Source organism: Elephantulus edwardii, unplaced genomic scaffold (genome assembly GCF_000299155.1).
Source record: "Elephantulus edwardii isolate Elephantulus edwardi_28Jun2011 unplaced genomic scaffold, EleEdw1.0 scaffold00038, whole genome shotgun sequence".
Lineage (NCBI taxonomy): Eukaryota > Metazoa > Chordata > Mammalia > Macroscelidea > Macroscelididae > Elephantulus > Elephantulus edwardii.
In genome coordinates this window covers 15,550,433-15,568,745 of record NW_006399788.1, presented here as the reverse complement: position 1 = coordinate 15,568,745, position 18,313 = coordinate 15,550,433, and the positions used below count along the sequence as shown (strand labels likewise).

At 43.5% G+C, this 18,313-nt stretch overlaps 1 protein-coding gene and 1 pseudogene across 1 annotated transcript in view; one reads left to right on the top strand and one right to left on the bottom strand.

The window, feature by feature from the left end:
* The window catches only part of SCARA5 (scavenger receptor class A, member 5 (putative)), a 212,166-nt gene that overhangs the window by 153,402 nt on the left and 40,451 nt on the right, over positions 1-18,313 (top strand). The gene's annotated exons all lie outside the window — the stretch shown is intronic.
* LOC102865232 lies at positions 2,822-4,701 on the bottom strand (annotated as a pseudogene).

Genomic DNA, 18,313 nt, shown 5'->3' with positions numbered 1-18,313 from the left:
AGTGAACTTGGAGGGAGAGATTGCAGAACAATTAAAGAGTTTGTCTTTTACTTTTCAAGAAGAGTGAATTGGGGGGAGGGGTGGGCAGGGAGAAATGTGCAATAATGAATGAATGGAAACCCCAAGTCTCTCTAAACTTTCATTAAAATTAATTAAAAACAAACAAACAATCAAAAAATACCCCAAACTGGAAGGTCATCCATCTCCTTGTCTTCAGAGGCCCAGTGAGAAGAAATGACTTTCCCAAGCCATTAGGCAATCACAGAGCTGGAATTGAAAATTCAGAACTCTGACCTCCCTAATTTTGGAATGAGAGCTTAGGTCCTGGTTTGGAGAGGAAGGTTGCACTTCTCCAGGCTGCCTTAAGATACCTGCTGGTTTTCCCAGAAGTACCTCTAGAAATTGCTTTAAGCGCTTCAAGCGAAAGAGTACCATTGAAGTGATTCTTTGTGAGGGCTGTGTTTTTCCCAGCCTGGTGTTTGCCTTCCCACAGCCTCCACCCCTTCACCTGCCTCCAGCCACGCCAATGCCAAGTTATATTCAGAGCCTCAGTGGTGTTTCCAAGGCTCTCTAGTCCCAAAGGCGTTAACTATATCCCTGAGAACCAAGTCTGTGAGGGAAGGAAGCCAAGGATCATCTTTCAGAAAAATGTGGAAATTCTGACGAACACTGAGAGTGCCCATTCTGGGGGTTTCTTAGTCATTCCCCAGGGTAAAGGCAGTCCCAGTATAGGAGTTAATGGGTGGGAAGAGGAAGTTTTCAACACCAGAGTTCTCCCCCCTCCTCCTCCAAAAGTGAATACTGTGGAAGAGAAGCTGTTAACCACTCCTGGTTTCTGCCTGAGGCTGAGAGAGCTGGGCAGTGAAAAAAGATGACAGAAGAAGTGATGCCTTTGAGTTATGGTGTTGGAGAAGAGCACTGAATATCCCATGGACTGCCAAAAGAACAAACAGATATGTCTTGGGAAAAGTACACTCCGTGCTTCTTGGAGGCCAAGATGGCAAAGCTTCATCTCACGTACTTTGAGCATGCTGCTAGGACAAGCTGTTCCTTGTAGAGGGACATCACTCTTAGAAAGGTGGAGGGTCAGGGAAAAAGAGGAAGACTCTTGACCAGATAGACGAACCCCATGACTGCAGCAGTAGGTTCAAGTGTGTCAGAGAAGACGATGATGGCACAGGCTAGGGCAGAGTTCAGATCTGTTGTTCACGGGTGTCACTATGAGTTATACTTGACTCAACAGCACTCAGCGGTATAGAGCCTTTGGAGAGCTCTGATGGCCTTGGCCTGGAGAGTAAAGCATTACACGGCCATTCCAAAGCCAGACTCTCCGAATCCACCCACTACTCCTTGGGAGAAAGATGGGCAGTCTCCTCTCTATGATTTAAAACCTCTGAAAACTCCCTCGAGGGTGAACTACAAGTTGGTTCCAACTCAAAGATAAAGGCTAGTAACTAAGGATCTGCACTGCTAAGCCAAATGTATGCAATTTTCTTTTACCAGCAGCTCTTTGGAAGAAAGAGGAGTTCTGGCTCCATGGCACATACAACAGAAAGCTTCAAGAGGCATGGTGCATGATGGTTCATGAACTAAGTTGTTAACCAAAAAGTTTGAGAGTTAAAACCCCACCATCCACTTCTCAGGAGAAGAATGAGACTATCTACTTCCATAAAGACTGTTGCTGTTGTTATGTGCCATTGAGTCAAGTATGGCTCATAGTGACTGAACAGCACAGTTATGTCCTGTGCCATCTTCATCATCTTTGACATACTTGAGACCGTTACTACAGTCACTGTATCAATCATCTCATGGAAGGTCTATCTCTCTTTTGTTGACCTTCTGCCTTTCCTCGCATGATGACCTTTTCTAAGGAATAGCCCCTTCTAGCAACAACGCCCAAAATATGTGAGATAAAGCTTAGTCATCCTGCCTGTAAGCAGCACTCTGACTGCTCTATTCTTGAGATATATCTATTTGTTCTTTTGGAAGTCTGTGGGATATTCATAACTCTTTTCTACTACCACAATTTTAAGGCATCAATTTTTCTTTTCTTCTGTCATCCTTACTCATTGTCCACCTCTCAGACATGTACTAAGTGATTGAAAAGACCAGGGCTTGAGTCAGGCATAGCTTAGGCTTCAAACTAAGATTCCCAAACAGCAGATTTTCCCAATGCAATGTGTCTTTTGATTTTCTGACTGCTGGTACCACGGGTGTTGATTGTGGTTCTGAGTAAGATGAAGTCGTTGACAATTTCACCCTTTTCTCTACCTGTCATGATATTGGCCATGATGAGGATTTTTGTCTTCTTGGTGTTGAGATATAATCGATATTGAAGATTTACATTTCTAGATGTCATTTTTATTGAAGACCCTCTTTGCTTTTATGTGGCACCTGTTTCAAGTCTTCCTCACTTTCTGCAAGCAGGGTTGTGTCATCTGCATAATGCAGGCTGTTGACGAGTCTTCTGCCTCCTATCTTGATGTCACATTTTTCTTCATAGAGTCCAGTTTCCATCAAATGATTTGCTCAGCATACAAATTGAATAGGTATGGGGAAAGGATGCAGCCTTGATACACATCTCTCTCTCTCTTGTTTTGTTTTTTTTTATTGTTCCAATTTTAAATACATCTTTGTTTAAGACATTGCATTTTCCACTTGCAATACAATGCAATGTTGTTTCCTTGCTCCATGCACATTCCATATTCAAGTATTGACAATGCCCAGAAATTTAGCCTAGCAGTTTAAACTTTTAAACTACAGTGTTCTACAAGTTTGGGTCCTTCAGAATTTAACTGTGGAACAGTGAATGCTAAAGTATTCAGATTGGTTTAGTCAACCTTTTGGTGGGTCCACAAGAGGCACCACCAGACATAAGAGCTCCACCACCAGGGAAGCCTCCGGGCACGCCTCCAGCACTCTGGCACAGCTTGGTGATGATGGGATTGCAGACCTTCTCTAGCTCCTTCTGCTGATGTGTGAAGTCCTCCTTTTCTGCAGTCTGATTCTTATCAAGCCAGTTGATAATTTCATTGCACTTGTCAAGGATCTTCTGCTTGTCCTCGTCATTGATCTTGCCTTGAAGCTTTCCATCTTCAACCATTGCTTCCTTATTAAATGTGTAGGACTCGGGGGAATTCTTAGAAGACACCTTATCTCTTTGCTTCTCATCTCCAGCTTTGTACTTCTCAGCCTCCTCGATGATTCGTTCAATGTCTTCCTTACTCAAGCGGCCCTTATCATTGGTGATGGTTATCTTGTTTTCTTTCCCAGTGCTCTTGTCAACAGCAGAAACATTAAGGATACCATTGACATTAATACCAAAGGTGACTTCAGTCTGAGGAACACCACGAGGTGCGGGTGATATCCCAGTGAGTTCAAACTTGCCAGGCAGGTTGTTATCTTTGGTCATGGTATGCTCACCTTCATAGACCTGAATGCGTACACCAGGCTGGTTGTCCGAGTAGGTTGTGGAGGTCTGCCTGGAATGGTAGTATTCCACTTGATGAGGACACTCATGACTCCACCAGCAGTTTCAATACCAATGGAAAGTGGAGTGACATAAAGGAGCAGCAAATCTTAACATTTTCACATTTGTCTCCAAAGGCCATCTGGACAGCTGCACCATAAGTAACAGCCTCCTCGGGGTTGATGTCCTTGTTCAATTCCTTTCCGTTGAAGAAATCCTCAAGAAGTTTCTGAATCTTGGGAATTTTGATAGAGTCAGGACAGTATCATGGACCTGTGACTTGTCTGGCTTGACCTTCCTCACGGCTTTCTCCACAGGGTCCAGAGTGCCACGGAAAAGATCAGCATTCAGTTCTTCAAAGTGGGCTCAGGTAATGAAGTATAGAAGTCGATTCCCTCATACGGAGAATCTATCTCTATAGTGGTCTGGTTGCTGGAGGAAAGTGTGCTTTGCACGCTCACAAGCAGTTCGGAGGCGTCTGACAGCCCTCTTGTTTTCACCGATGTCTTTCTTATGCTTGCACTTGAACTCTGCGATGATGTGATTGACCATTCTTTTGTCAAAGTCTTCTCCACCCAAGTGAGTGTCTCCAGCAACAGACTTGACCTCAAATATCCCATCGTCAATAGTGAGGACTGACACATCGAAAGTGCCACTCCTAAGTCGAAGCACATTCCTCTCAGCAGTAACCTGTTTGTCTAAACCATAAGCAAAGCAGCCGCAGTTGGCTTACTGGTGATTCAGAGACACTGAGACATTGAGGCCAGCAATGGTTCCAGCATCTTTGCTAGCCTGGTGCCAAGAGGCATTGAAGCAGGCTGGTACAGTGTCGACAGCATTGGGAACAGTCTTCCCAACGTAGGCTGCTGCTTGTGAGAACCATAGATGACACCTCCTCTGGATAGAAACTTTTGGTCTCTCCTTTATACTCTACTTAGATCTTGGGCCTGGCTGCGTCATTCACCACCATGAAGGCCAGTGTTTCATATCAGACTGAACAACAGTGTTATCAAATCTTCGTCCAATGGGATGTTTGGCATCTAATACTGGTTAGTGGTATTCATTGCAACTTAATTCTTTGCTGCATCACCAAGCAACTGTTTGGTATCGGTAAATACGACATATTGGTCCGGTTGCCTTGATCATTTGCAATGATTTCCACTTTCCTGTGCTAGGAAACCCTACACAGGAGTAAGTGGTGCCACAATGCCGACCGCAGGGCCTTTGCACATGGTTGCTCAGTGAAAGTCCCAGGTGGTAAAGAAAGCAAGTTGCAGTTCATGGCTGTCACTGAGCTAAATGAGCGGATGTACCCCTCTCTTGATTTTAAGTTATGCAGCATTTATTCCTTTTCTCTTTTCAGACAATAGCTTCTTGGTTTGGGTATATGTTTTGCATGAGCACAATTAAGTGTTCTGAGATTCCCGTCTTAATGTTAACCGTAATTTTTTTTCTTTTTTAAAAATTTTAATCGAGATTTTATTGTAAGTTTATAAAAAACTTAGATTTCCATTCATTCATTGCTGCACATTTTTCTCCCTGCCCTCCCAGTTTGTTTTTTTTTTTTTCTTTAGGAAAAAAGTTCTTTCATTGTTTTACAGTCCCCCATAGACCAATTTACTATGCAGCTCTTATTTTGGACTTTTGTCACACCAATAATACCTGATCGTATATTCCTTTTATACAGTTCTCTCCCTTGTCTGTTTCAGTGCCATGTACATTATTTATCCCCTCTTTTCTTAGTTTCACATCAACCCCCCCCCCGTCAGTCCTGTTTTATAACAGTGGCATTATACAGTATTTGTCTTTTTGTGACTGAGATATTTTACTGAGTATGATGTCCTACATGGTCACCACCCATTTTGTATAACATTTCAAGAGTTCCTTGTTTTTCAGTGCTGCATAATATTCCATTGTGTGAATATACCAGAGCTTCTCTATCCATTCATTTGTTGATGGACACTTAGGTTGTTTCTAATTCTTTGCTATTGTGGACAAATCAGCAATACACATGGGTGTATGCATATATCTGTTTGGATGGCAGTTATCATTTCTTTAAGGTCTATTCCCAAGAGTGGACTTGTTGGGTCAAATGGTATCTCTATTTCCAACTTTCTGAGAAAACACCATACAGCCTTCCACAGTGGTTGCACCATTTTACACTCACACCAACAATGAATAAGGGTTCCAGTTTCTCCGCAACCTTGCCAGCATTTGTTGTTTGTTAACTGTAATTTTTTATGATCCACACAGTGAATGCCTTTGAAGAGTTAATTGAAGGGGGTCAGGGAAGACATTCTTCTGGTATCCCTGCTTTCTGCCAGGATCCAGCTGGTAATCAGCCATGATATCTCTCATGCCATGGCTTCTTCTAAGCCCAGTGTGAACTTCTGGCTATTCTCTGTCAATGTACTATTCTGGTCAGTTATGGATGATCTTCAGCAATATTTTGCTTGCATGTTATATTATCCCAACCCTCCCAACCCCAGGCCTTCAGCCTGCTGAACCAGCATCCACTCCATGAAGATTACACCTTGGATACCCTATGGGGATAATCTATCCTGGCTATGAGTCAGAATCAATTTGGCAGTGATAGTAGCTTGGGAGGAGTTGTTTGGCTGTTGTTCTGAAGCCTTTGGTGGTCCCTGGTGGCATTAGGTGCAGTAGAGTCGGCTGAGAAGCAGAGTGACCCTCTGAAGGGGCCTAAATTTTGTCCTATCCTGTGTGGAGATCATCCTTATGCTCTCCAGTATGCTTCAGCTTGTTGGGGTAGTCACTGTGTCAATCCAGTTCCTTGAGAGTCTTCCTCTCCTTCTCTGACCCTCTACATTTCCCAGCATAATGTTTTTTTTCAAGGCCTGGCCCCATCTGACAACATGCCCGAAGTATATGAAACCAAATTTCACCATCATTGGCTTTAAGGAGCACCCTGGCTGCACCTCCTTCTAGGAGTCCCTGAATAGCTCAAATAGTTGAGCATTTGACTAGTAACCAAAAGGTTGGTAGGTCAAGCCCAACCAGAGCTGCCATAGCTGACAAGCCTGACAATCTGTGTCTGAAAGGTTGTGGTCTTTACTATTCTGAGATGTGCACTTCTGCTCTGCATGCGTGGGCTCACGAAGAGTCAGCATCGCCTGGGGAATAATTCGACAACAGTAACATAGAACTTTCGCCAGTTTCTCCCAACTGCATACATTTAGCAGCAAAAAACTAAAGTTCCAGCAGGTGGAGATGTTTTACTGCATTACAGGGATTGGTGAGAAAAACCAAGCTCACACCCACTCTCTTCAAATTAGGAGGTTGAGGGGTTTTCCTCTGAAGAGTGAGTGCCTTTACACAGAAGGCTTCTAGAGAGCCATCTTTCGAGTCGATGTTAAAAATGTTTATCATATTCAAATTTCAGAATTGTTCACCCCTATTTTGATCAGGAATTACAGACCTTTGGAGTTAGATGGGGGTTTATACCATCTCCTTTCACACCCCACCAGTTCCCTGAAGAGAATACCAAGGGCAGAGGGGTAGAAACTGTTCCCCACAGTCCCTGGCTTAGGTCAGTGGTCAGACTGGGTCTAGAATCCAGATTTCCTGATTTCTGCTTTGTGAGAAGTAAACAATTCTTCTGGTAAAGGCAGTATCATTCAGTCTATGTTTGGCTTTAAGGAGTTTGCCCCGGGGCCGGGGGGGAAGAAGTTACATATACACATCTCAAAACAGAAAGGCGTTTGTTTTACCCTAGAATATGATCCATTTGCAGAAAAAATAAATAGTATTTTACAGTTAGTGGGGTGGGATAAGCAGTTAGTTTTGTTTAAGTCCCAAAGCATGAATTTAAAGCAGGACATAAGCTTAGATTGTTTAAAAAGAAAAAAAATCAACATTCTTCAATTTGGCTTCATAAGGGAAAAAACATGCAGAGTGCTATTGGGATAAATTCAAAGCTAATGTTTGTTGATAGTTACCATTGGCCTTTAAAAAAAAGGTGCATGCTTCCATAATTTAGGAAAGTAAGGCCAGGAGGTAGTGGTTCAGCACACACACCAACATGCAGTGTGAGCTCAAATCAAAATTGTCAGAGCAGATGGTGGTAGACAGATTTCCCCCTAACCTGGTCTAGCTGTGCTGCTAGACTTAAAGCTGTGCTGCTCTGGAGGTTTGAATGCGCCAGCAGCTTCATGGGAGAAAGATAGGCAATCTCTCCTGCGATTTACAGCCTCAGAAACCCAGTAGAGGGTCATCTGTGAGTCACTTCTGGCAATGGCTTTGACTTTTACTGAGAGGGACCTCCCTCTGTTTTAAAATAATGGATGCAAAGTGAGTCCTCTGGAGTCTGTGGGTGAACTCCTTCCCTTTCAACCCCGTGCCTAGAGCTGGCTTTACTAGCTAGATATCCATACACCAGGGAAACGGTTTAGGATACTGCAGTGCCAGAAACCAAAAAGCCTGTTGTCATGAATTGATTCTGACTCATGGTGACCTCATCTGTGTGAGAGGAGAACTGTCTCTATAGGGTTATCAACGGCTGTAACCTTAGCGAAGCAGATGGTCACACCTTTCTTCCAGATGCCAAACTGTTTATATCATCCAGGGATCTTCTTTTAATAGCATTTTTTTAATTGGCTTTCATACAAGAATTCGTTTTCATTGTGTTTTTATTCATCTACATTGTGTTCCATACAATCCCTCATTTACATTGTGTTTCATAATCCTTTAAATACACTGTATCCCGTATTCAATGTTTGTTGATAGTTACCATTGGCCTTTTAAAAAAATGCATGCTTCCATAATTTAGGGAAGTAAATTGTAAATTCACTGTACCCATAATTGCTGTTGTTGTTATGTGCCATCGAGTCCCTTGCGACTCATAGCAACCCTATGTACAACAGCCCTAAACTCTGCTCTGTCCTGTGCCAATTGCACTGTCTCAAACACACCCATCCCAATTACCCAGTCACTGAAACAATCCACCTCATAGCCTTCCCCTCCTGCACCTGTCCTCCACCCTCCCAAGAATGATGTCCCTCTCCAAGGACTGGTCTCTCCTTACAACATGACCAATTTACTGGACCAATCGGCAGCATCAGGATGGATGGTGAAGAGATTGAGATTGTTCACAGCTTTAGTCTGCTTGGCTCCACAGTCAACACTCTTGGCACCAGGAGCCAGGAAATTAAAAGACGTATTACAATAGGAAAGTCCCTCTCCAAAGTACTGAAGAGCAATGGTGTCACTCTGGAGACTAAGGTGTGCCTGATACAGGCCATGGTCTTTGCAATCACTTGTTATGCATCAGAGAGTTGGACAATGACTAGGGAGGATAGAAGGAGAATTGATGCCTTTGAGCTGTGGTGCCGGAGAAGAGTATTGAATGTACCATGGACTGCCAAGAAAAAAAAACAAACAACAGATTCATCCTGGAGAGGGTTAAACTGGGCTGCTCATTGGAGGCAAGGATTCTGAGGCTTCGTACCCATAGTTAGTTACCATTAATTTATGCCTGTTGTTATACCACCTTTTTAAGTCCAAATTGAATCTTTTCTCATTCCCTCCCTCTTCCCCAAATCTGCCCTTTAAACTCTGCTATCCTAGTGATTTTCACCTTTACCCTTTTTTTCTCCCCATCCCCTTTTCACTTTCTCCTTTTGGACATTTATACACATCTCACTAGTTATCCTTCTAATTTTACAATAATATTCTTCAAGCTGCTCTGAAAGAATTAGCAAAAAACAAGGCCCCAGGAATTGACGGCATACCAATTGACATATTTCAACAAACAGACACTGCTCTAGATGTGCTCACCAAGTTTTCCCAAGAAGTCTGGAGGACAACCACCTGGCCAAGTCACTGGAAGAGATCTATGTTTGTTCCCATTCCAAAGAAAGGTGATCTGACAGAGTGCGGAAATGATCGAACAATATCATTGAGTCGCCTATGACTCAATAGCACTTGACAACACAGAGAGAGACCAGTTGGCCTAGTGGACCAAAAGCAATGCTACCAAGCCAAAGGTGGGTGACTCTAATCCGCAGCCCTAAGGCCTGTTTTAAATTGTGGTTGGTCAACATTCTTCTAGGTTGTATAGCCCTGGTCTTTCCACTTGCTGTACAGAGGTAACTTGTGGTGCTGTGAAGCTGAACACTGTGACACTGATGTGTCAAATGCAATAACGGTTACCCATGGTGGACAGTGTTGGTGGCGCTCCCCAGTTAAAACAAGCTTGGAAGCAGGAGTGGCATCTACTTCCATAAATAGCTTGCCTCCGGAAACCCTGTGAACATGGAGAAAGGGTGAAAGTCACACACGCAAGTGTTGAGGACTTTTGTTCACAGGGTCTCTATGAGTTGCCTACAACTAGACAGCACTTAACAACAACAGCATCATTGATATCACATGTAAGCAAGATTCCGCTGAAGATTATCCAAAAACAACTGGAACAGCACATCAATAGAGAATTGCCAGATGTTCAGGATGGGTTTAGAAGGGGCTGTGGTACTAGGGTTATTATAGCTAATGTCGGATGGATCTTGGTTGGAAGCAGAGAGTACCAGAGGAATATCTATCTTTGTTTCATTGACTGTGCAAAGACATTTGACTGTGTGAACCACAAGAAACTATGGCTGACTCTGAGAAGAATGGGAATCCCAGAACACTTGATTGTGTTTATGAGAAACCTATACTTGGACCAGGAGGCAGTGGTCAGAATAGAGCAAGGAAACACTGCAGGGTTAAAAATTGGCAAGGGTGTATGCCAGGGATGTGTCCTATCTCCATACTTTTTCAATCTATATGTGGAACAGATTATCTGAGAAGCTGGGCTCTACGAGGAGAAATGTGGCATCAGGATTGGAGGTAGACTCATCAACAATCTTCGTTATGCAGATGACACAACCCTGCTTGCTGAAACTGAGGAGGACCAGAAGTGCTTGCTGCAGAAGGTCAAGGACTGTAATCTTCAATATGGATTGAAGCTCAACATCAAGAAAACAAAAAAAAAAAATTCTCACCACTGGGCCAATTGGCAGCATCATGATAGATGATGAAGAGATTGAGATCGTTGACAGCTTCAGATTGCTTGGCTCTACAACAACACTTTTGCTACCAGCAGACAGGAAATTAAAAGATTAATTGCATTGGGAACATCTGCTGTCAGAGACCTCTCCAAAGTACTGAAGAGCAATGATATCCGTCTAGAGACTAAAGTGTGCCTGATATAGGCCATGGTCTTTGCAGTTACTTACTATGCATCAGAAAGCAGGACAATGACTAGGGAGGATAGAAGAAGAATTAATGCCTTTGATCTGTGGTGTTGGAGAAGAGTATTGGATATACCATGGACTGCTAAGATAACGAACAGGTTCGTCCTGTAGAAGGTGAAGCCATGCTGCTCCTTGGAGGTAAGGATTCTGAAGATTCATCTGACATACTTTGGACATGTTGCAAGGAGGGACAAGTCCTTGGAGAGGGACGTCATGCTTGGGAAGGTGGAGGGACAACGCAGGAGAGGAAGACCCTTGTTGAGATGGATTGATTTAGTGACTGGGGTAATGAGGGCAGGCATATCAGAGACAATAAGATTGGCATAGGATAGAGTAGGGTTTAGAGCTGTTGTACATAGGGTCACTATGAGTCACAGACGACTCTACAACTCAGAAACAACAGCAATCTTACGCAGTATTTGTCCTTATGAGACTGAGTTCACTTGGTAACGCTCTCTAGACTATTCTCTGGTATGCAGAATTTTACACAATCCTTAGTGCTGCATAGTATTCCATTGTGTGAATGCACCACCATTTCACAATCCATTCATTTGTTGATGGGCATTTGGACTCTTTTCATATTCTTGCTATAGTGAATAACATTGCTGTGAACATAAATATACTTTTGTGTCTCCATTTGTGTCTCAATTCTAATTGCCTTGGGTATATTCCTAGCAGTAGAATAGCTGGGTCTGTGTTCAGTTTTTTGAGGAAATTCCAAACTCCCTTCCAGAATGGTTGTACCATTTTACAGTCCCACCATCTGGACATGAGAATTCCAATCTCTCCACATCCTCTCCAGCATGTATTGCTTGCTGTCCTGTTAAAGCTTTATAACTGCTACTAGTCATCCAGGGACCTTGATAGTACTCAAAGTTAAGTTTATGGTTTATATCAGGCATGGAGAGATGGAGTTACTGAGTCTTCTGTATACAAATGTGCAACTTTATTCATTTATCCACACATAGATCCCTAATTTCTTAGCTAATTTTAATGCCCTGACAATGTATGTAAAAGCAAATCACACTTCTTAGGAAAATGAAATCTTCCATATCCATATAGATTAAGTAGAAAGGTTGGCAGTTCAAATCCACCAGCCATTCCACAGGAGAAAGGCAAGGCAGACAACTTCTGTACAGATCTGTATCCCTTGTGAACCCTGGGAGGCAGTTCTTCTCTGCCCTGCAGGGTCTCTGACTCAGAATGCAATCAACAACAGTGGGAGGTATGGATGGGTGGTACTAACAACATACTTGTTCCTGGTCCTGTCAGAAGGAACATTTTTGTGCTCTTTATTTTACTTATCTCACAATAATACTTAAGAGGTCTGATTTGGGTGAGGAGGCTGAAAGCAGAAAGGATAAGGAACGTGCCCAAAGTGACCAGAGTTCAAAAAAGACAGATCCAGGCCTTAACTCAAGTTTACTGTTACCAGACCGAGACTGCTTGGCGTAGCCTTGGCACTGACACGGCTGACTCAGAAACCATTGGATTCCTGAGGCTCTTTCTCCTATGGCATCTCTTGGAAAGGTGTAGCCTTTGGGTTAGTAGAGTCACTGCCTACAGACTCTGCCCCCGGAGCTCCCTTGTTGATCCACAGTATCAATCATTCTGCTACCATTATTGGTTGTCATTAATTCCCTCTCATCTGTTCTTTTGACAACCTCATATCTTCCTGTCTTAACTCTTTTTATTATTCATGCCACTCCGTGTGAAAGTGCTAATTTCTTCCATGGCAATTCTTAGTGAGGGAGTGTTAAGGTTTTCTCTCCTACCTCAAGGTAACTCTGGAGGGTTGGTGGTAAGAAGTTACACTGCCAGCCCAAACTCATTTTTAATCCACCAGTTGCTCTGAGGGAGAAAGATGGGCAAACTCTTCCCGTGTAGTGTACTGCCTGTGACAACCCACTGGAGGCTCAGCTATGTATCAGTTCTGTCTGAACGGTACATAATAGCAACATATTAGCTCTTGTCTCAGAATTTACACTTTTCCCCAAATCTTGGTTGCCTTGATCTGATTCTATTGCATCTCCAGAGAAATCCTTAGAAAAGAATATATAAGCAGCACACCCTGAACATATCTGGCAGTGTTCACTCATTTGTTCAGTTAACACCGTCATTCATTCATTCTCTTTATCTTTATAAAGAGTTCTATGGTCATTGCAAAAGCAAAAACGGATGTGAAATGGAAAACTTTTTTAAAAATGTTTCCTCCTCCAAGTTTATGTCTGGTTCCTAAAAACACTTGGGGACATAAAATTCACTCAGAAAAATTAGCCTGTGGCAAAATAGCTTCTAATTTTGTCTGAAACCCAGTGGGAAAAGCCAGAAAGAAAGCCATGAGCTGAAGGGAATGGTAAATGAGATAATGCTGAAAACAAGGCAAAAATTGACCAGAGCAGGCTCTGAGGGGAATAGGGACAGCACGGGCCTGAGCCAGGTAGTTATGAAACAGGCTGGTAAAGAGTGGGCTCTGCAAAGGAGCAGAGACAGAGATTAAGAGCGAGTTCCCTGGAAGATTTCCCCTGATTTATGCCATTAAAAAGGAGGGTGGATTAGAAGTGTGAAAGGAAAGAAAATATTTTGGGGGAGGAGAGCATGAATTTACCCATTTTGTTGTTGTTAGGTGCTATCAGGTTGACTCATAGCGACTCAATGATCAGTGGATCTGAACCCTGCCCTAACCTGTGTCATTCTCATCATCTCTGATATACTGGAGCCCATTGTCACAGTCACTATGTCAGTCCCACTCCCTGAGGGTCTTCCTCTCTTTTGCTCACCCTCCACCTTTCCAATCATGATGTCCTTCTCCAAGGATCAAGCCCTTAAAATAACACAAGCAAAATATGTGATATGGAGCTTCACAGTCGTTGCCGCTAAGGAACACTCTGGTTGCATTTTCTCCAAGACATACTGGTTCTTTTGGCCATCCATGGGGTATTCAGTACTCTGTTTTCCAACACCACAACTCAAAGGCATCAATTCTTGTGTCATCCTGAGTCATTGTCCAACTTTCTGATACATGACACATAATTGAAAAGACCGTGACTTAAATAAGATGCACCTTAGTCTTTAACCTGATACCATTACTCCTTGATATCTTAGAGAGTTCTTTGACAGCAGATTTACCTAGTGCAACATGCCTCTTGATTTCTTTTTTTATGCCACTACTGTTTATTTTACTGTTTAATTGTAAAAGTTATATCTTTTCACATAAAGCTTTTTAAGAGTTCAAGCTACTTTTTTTTTCTTTTCTAGCTCTGCTGTTTTTGAGTTATGTGACTTTGAACTGGTTACTTAACCTTTCTGTGTCTCAATTTCCTTTTATTATTATTATTAATAATTTTAATGAAAATTTACAGAGACTTTGGATTTCCATTCATTCATTGTTGTACTTTTCTCCCTGCCCACCCTTCCCCTCCCCAGTTCACTCTTCTCTTTGAAAAGTAAAAGAAAAATTCTTTCATTGTTATACAAAACCTTTCTCCAAGTCTACCACAAGGTCTTGACATAGAATCCAAACAAGATGAAATTGTTCACACCTTCAATCTTCTTTCCATTTATCATAATGCTGTCTATTGTCCCAGTGGTACAGATGAGTAAATTGGAGTTCAATAAGTGGGCGTGAAAGCAAAGGCATTCCACATAGCAAAAATCACTCACGGAACAACATGTTGTTGTTGTTAAGTGCTGTTGCGTCGCAGGCAACTCATAGCAACCCTATGAAGAAGAGTCCTCAACACTTGGGTGTCTCTCATCCTCTCTCCAGGTTCATAGGTTTTCCAGAGGCAAGCTATTATGGAAGTGGATGCCACTCCTCCTTCCAAGCTTGTTTTAATTGGGGAGCTCCACCCCACTCTCTGTCCACGTTGGGTAACCAGCCATTAATGCATTTGACACATCAGTGTCACAGTCGGAACAACATAGCATTGCTAAATAAGCCCAAACAGTGCAGTAGGGCAAGTGGTCAGGGTATAAAAATAAGGCTGGAGACACAGTCCTGGATCAGGAATGGCCAGTAACAGCCAACCAGGTCAAAGTTAAACTAATTGCTGTTGTGTCTAAACCAACTTATTGCTGACCTTCTAGTGAGTTGAGTTTTTGGAGGCTGTAAATCGCACCAGAAAAGATTGCCCATCTTTCTCCCTCAGAGCCACTTGAGGTTGTGACCTGTTAGAATTCAGGTTGAATCACCTGGGCTCTGGGAAACCAGGTGAGCAGGAGGCAGGATGGCAACAGCTGGATGGGAGCAGAGCCAGGCTGGAACCTGCCCATCGTCCAGCCCCCCACCACAGCTACCATAGAAAACCTTCCTATTTCAGAGCTATGTTTGTGTGCTTTCTTTTTTCTTATCTAAGAAGCTCCCCTTCAAAAGTGCATGTTTCCAGAGCAGAAGATGAGATAAAAACTCTGTGAACCTCTGCAGAAGCAGTGTTGACCTCAGAGCAGAAAACCCAAGCCCCGAGTCCCCATGCTGATCCCTTGGCTCTGGCTGCAGCCACTGAGCCTCCAAGACCACAGCTTCCTCTTCGTTCCTCTGATCTGCACAGAAGATGGGATTTGGCCTTCCAGGAGTTCTGGTGTGCCAGGATCCTATCTTAAAGCTTCCAAAAACAAATCTAGTTACTTTTCCTGAAAACTGTCTGGTGACCCCTTCCAGGAAAACTTTGACTTTGTTATGTGCAGAAAACAGTTAATTCCATTTAATTCATGTTTTATTGTATTTGGTGGCTTCAAACAGATTTTTAAAAGCTTAGGATAAGGAAAGCCTGGCCCTCTAAGAAGCCAACTAGTAAATTGAGGGTTCCTAGCAGAGGTAACCTGGGGTTGCTGTCATGCTGAGCTCTGTGCCATTGGGATATCAAATGCCATGACAGTTACCCATGATGGACAGTGTTTGGTGGAGATCCCAGTTTAAGACAGGTTTGGAAGCAGGAATGACATCTACTTCCTAAACAACATGCTCCGGAAACACTATGAACTTTGAGAAATGATGATAGTTGTAGAGGGACTTCAGGGCTTTTATTCATAGGGTTAATATGAGTTGTGCTCGACTTGATGGCAATCAACAACAACAAAGTAGATCTCTGGTGACCTAGTGATTAGAAACTTCACTGCAATCTCAAAGGCATGCAGTTCAAGCCCACCAGCTGCTCTTCAGAAGAAGGATGGGCATTCTCCTCCTGTACAATTTACTGCTTCTGAAAACTGAGTAGATGGTCAGCTATGGGTTGGTTCCAACTCAACAGTAGGCAACAACACAAGAAGTGGGGGAGCCCTGGGAGCCTAGTGGTGAGGGGTTACTCTGGCAACCCAGGGGAGGGTCAGGTATGGGTTGGTTCAGCTCAACAATACACAACAGTGGGGCAGAAGGGAGCTCTGATGGCCTCATGGTAAAGAGCTGCGCTGCAGACTCAGGCATGTGGTTCGAATCCACCAGCTGCTCTCTGGGAGAAAGATGGGCAGTCTCCTCCCATGCGATTAACTGCCTCTGGAAACCCACTGGAGAGTAAGGTATGGGTTGGTTCCACATGTAACAACAACAGTGACACAGAAGGGAGCTCTTGCGGCTTCGTGGTAAGGATTTGCACTGCCAATGCAAAGCAAACAGTTCAAATCCACCATCTGCTCTATGGGAGAAAGAGATGGGTGATCCCTCCCCATCAAAGCGATTTCCTGCCTCTGAAAGCCCACTAGAGAATCAGCTCTTAGTCAGTTCCCACTCACCAGTACAGAACAACAACATAACAGCGGGACGGAGGGATGCCTAATAGTAATAGTTGAGGCCACTGTTGTACTCATCTCTTATTAAAAAGGTATTTTCAAGCTTGCTGGCCCACCAATGAGAGATAAGAGCTATGTGTGTGTAGAGCACACCAAGGTGAGGAAACTGCTTAGACAGGGAGAACCTAAGCTCCCCTGGGGAACGAGTGCTCCTTCAGTATGGCCATTAACAGGACTCTTAATATTTGCATTCTAAACACATGGCAAGTGGAAGCAGGAACCAAGGGCCAAATGCTGAAAAGGGTCGTGAGATGGAAAGAAAATAAACAGGCCAGGATTTGGAGTTATGTTCAGTGTCAGCAGCCAGATATGTAATTGGGACTTTGGAAACTTGCTTCTTCTGTTACCCTGGTGCAGCATTTTACTGTCCTCTGAGCACCTATTCTTTTTTATCAGAGGGGAGGGAACGAGGGAGCCTCTCACCCCTCGTTCCCCACATTGGACCGAAGCTGTGTCCACCCTTCCCGACCCAGAGCCCCCAGAGACTGTTCCTCATGGACTGGCGGACTGAATTCCTTTGGAAAAATAAAGTCGAAAAGCAAACCCAAAACCACATCCCCACAGCATCAGTTCCTGGGATTTCTTCTATAAGGAAACGTATTTTTTAACATGAAATTTTACAAAGAAATTCCTTTTCACTCATTCATGCATACACATTTTCCTCCCTCTCCCTCCCCTGATTCCCTTTGTAATGTTTGTTCCAGGCTGTGGATTGTCATACACTCATTTCCTATTGTCCATTCCTTTCAGAGTGTCCTTTTTTTTACCTGTTCCAGTGCAATGTTCATTATCTATCAGTTATTTTCCCACTCTTTCCCCCACCTCACCCTGTATCAATCGTTTTATTACAACAGTGAGCTGAAGCAGTATTTTTCCTTTTGTGACTGAGATAATTCACTCATCAAAATGTCTTCAAGACTCATCCATTGCCACTTTGCACATGCTGCTCATGTATTTTCAGGCCCTTGATTCCTGCTTCCACTTGCCATGTGTTTAGAATGCAAGTATTAAGAGTCCTGTTAATGGCCTTTCCTCCTGTGCTGAAGGAGCACTCGTTCCCCAGGGGAGCTTAGGTTCTCCCTGTCTGAGCAGTTTTCTCACCTTGGCGTGCTCTAAGCGCATAGCTCTTCTCTCTCATTGGTGGGCCAGCAAGCTTAAAAATACCATTGCCACTTTGCACATAATCAGCAGGACTGTTGTCTGCTCTGCTCGCCCCAATTCCACCATGTACTTCAGTATCACTGTCGATGGTGAACCTTTAGACCACGTCTCCTTCAGGCTGTTTGCAGATAAAAGTCCCAAAGATGGCAGAAAAATGGCAGCACTCTGAGTACTTGGGAGAAAGGATTGGGTTACAGGAAGGTTCCTGCTTTAACAGAAACATACTGGGGGTTTATGTGCCAGGGTGGAGACTTCACACGCCATAATTGTACTGGTGGCAAGTCCATCTGCAGGGAGAAGTTTGATGATGAGAACTTCATCCTGAAGCACACAGTTCCTGGCATCCTGCCCATGGCAAATGCTGGACCCAGTGCAAATGGTTGCCAGTTTTCTGTCTGTATTGCTAAGACAAGACTGAATGGTTGGGTGGCGAACATGTAGTCTTCAGTAGGGTGAAAGAAGGCATGAACATTGTGGAAGCCATGGAGCGCTTCGCATCCAGGAATGGCAAGACCAGCAAGAAGATCCCCATTGCTGACGGTGCATAATTCTAATGTGATCTGTAGTTCATGTTTTCTCTGAATCACCAGACCATTCCTTCTGTAGCTCCAGAGATCCCCAGCTACCTCCTGTGTGCTGGAAGTAC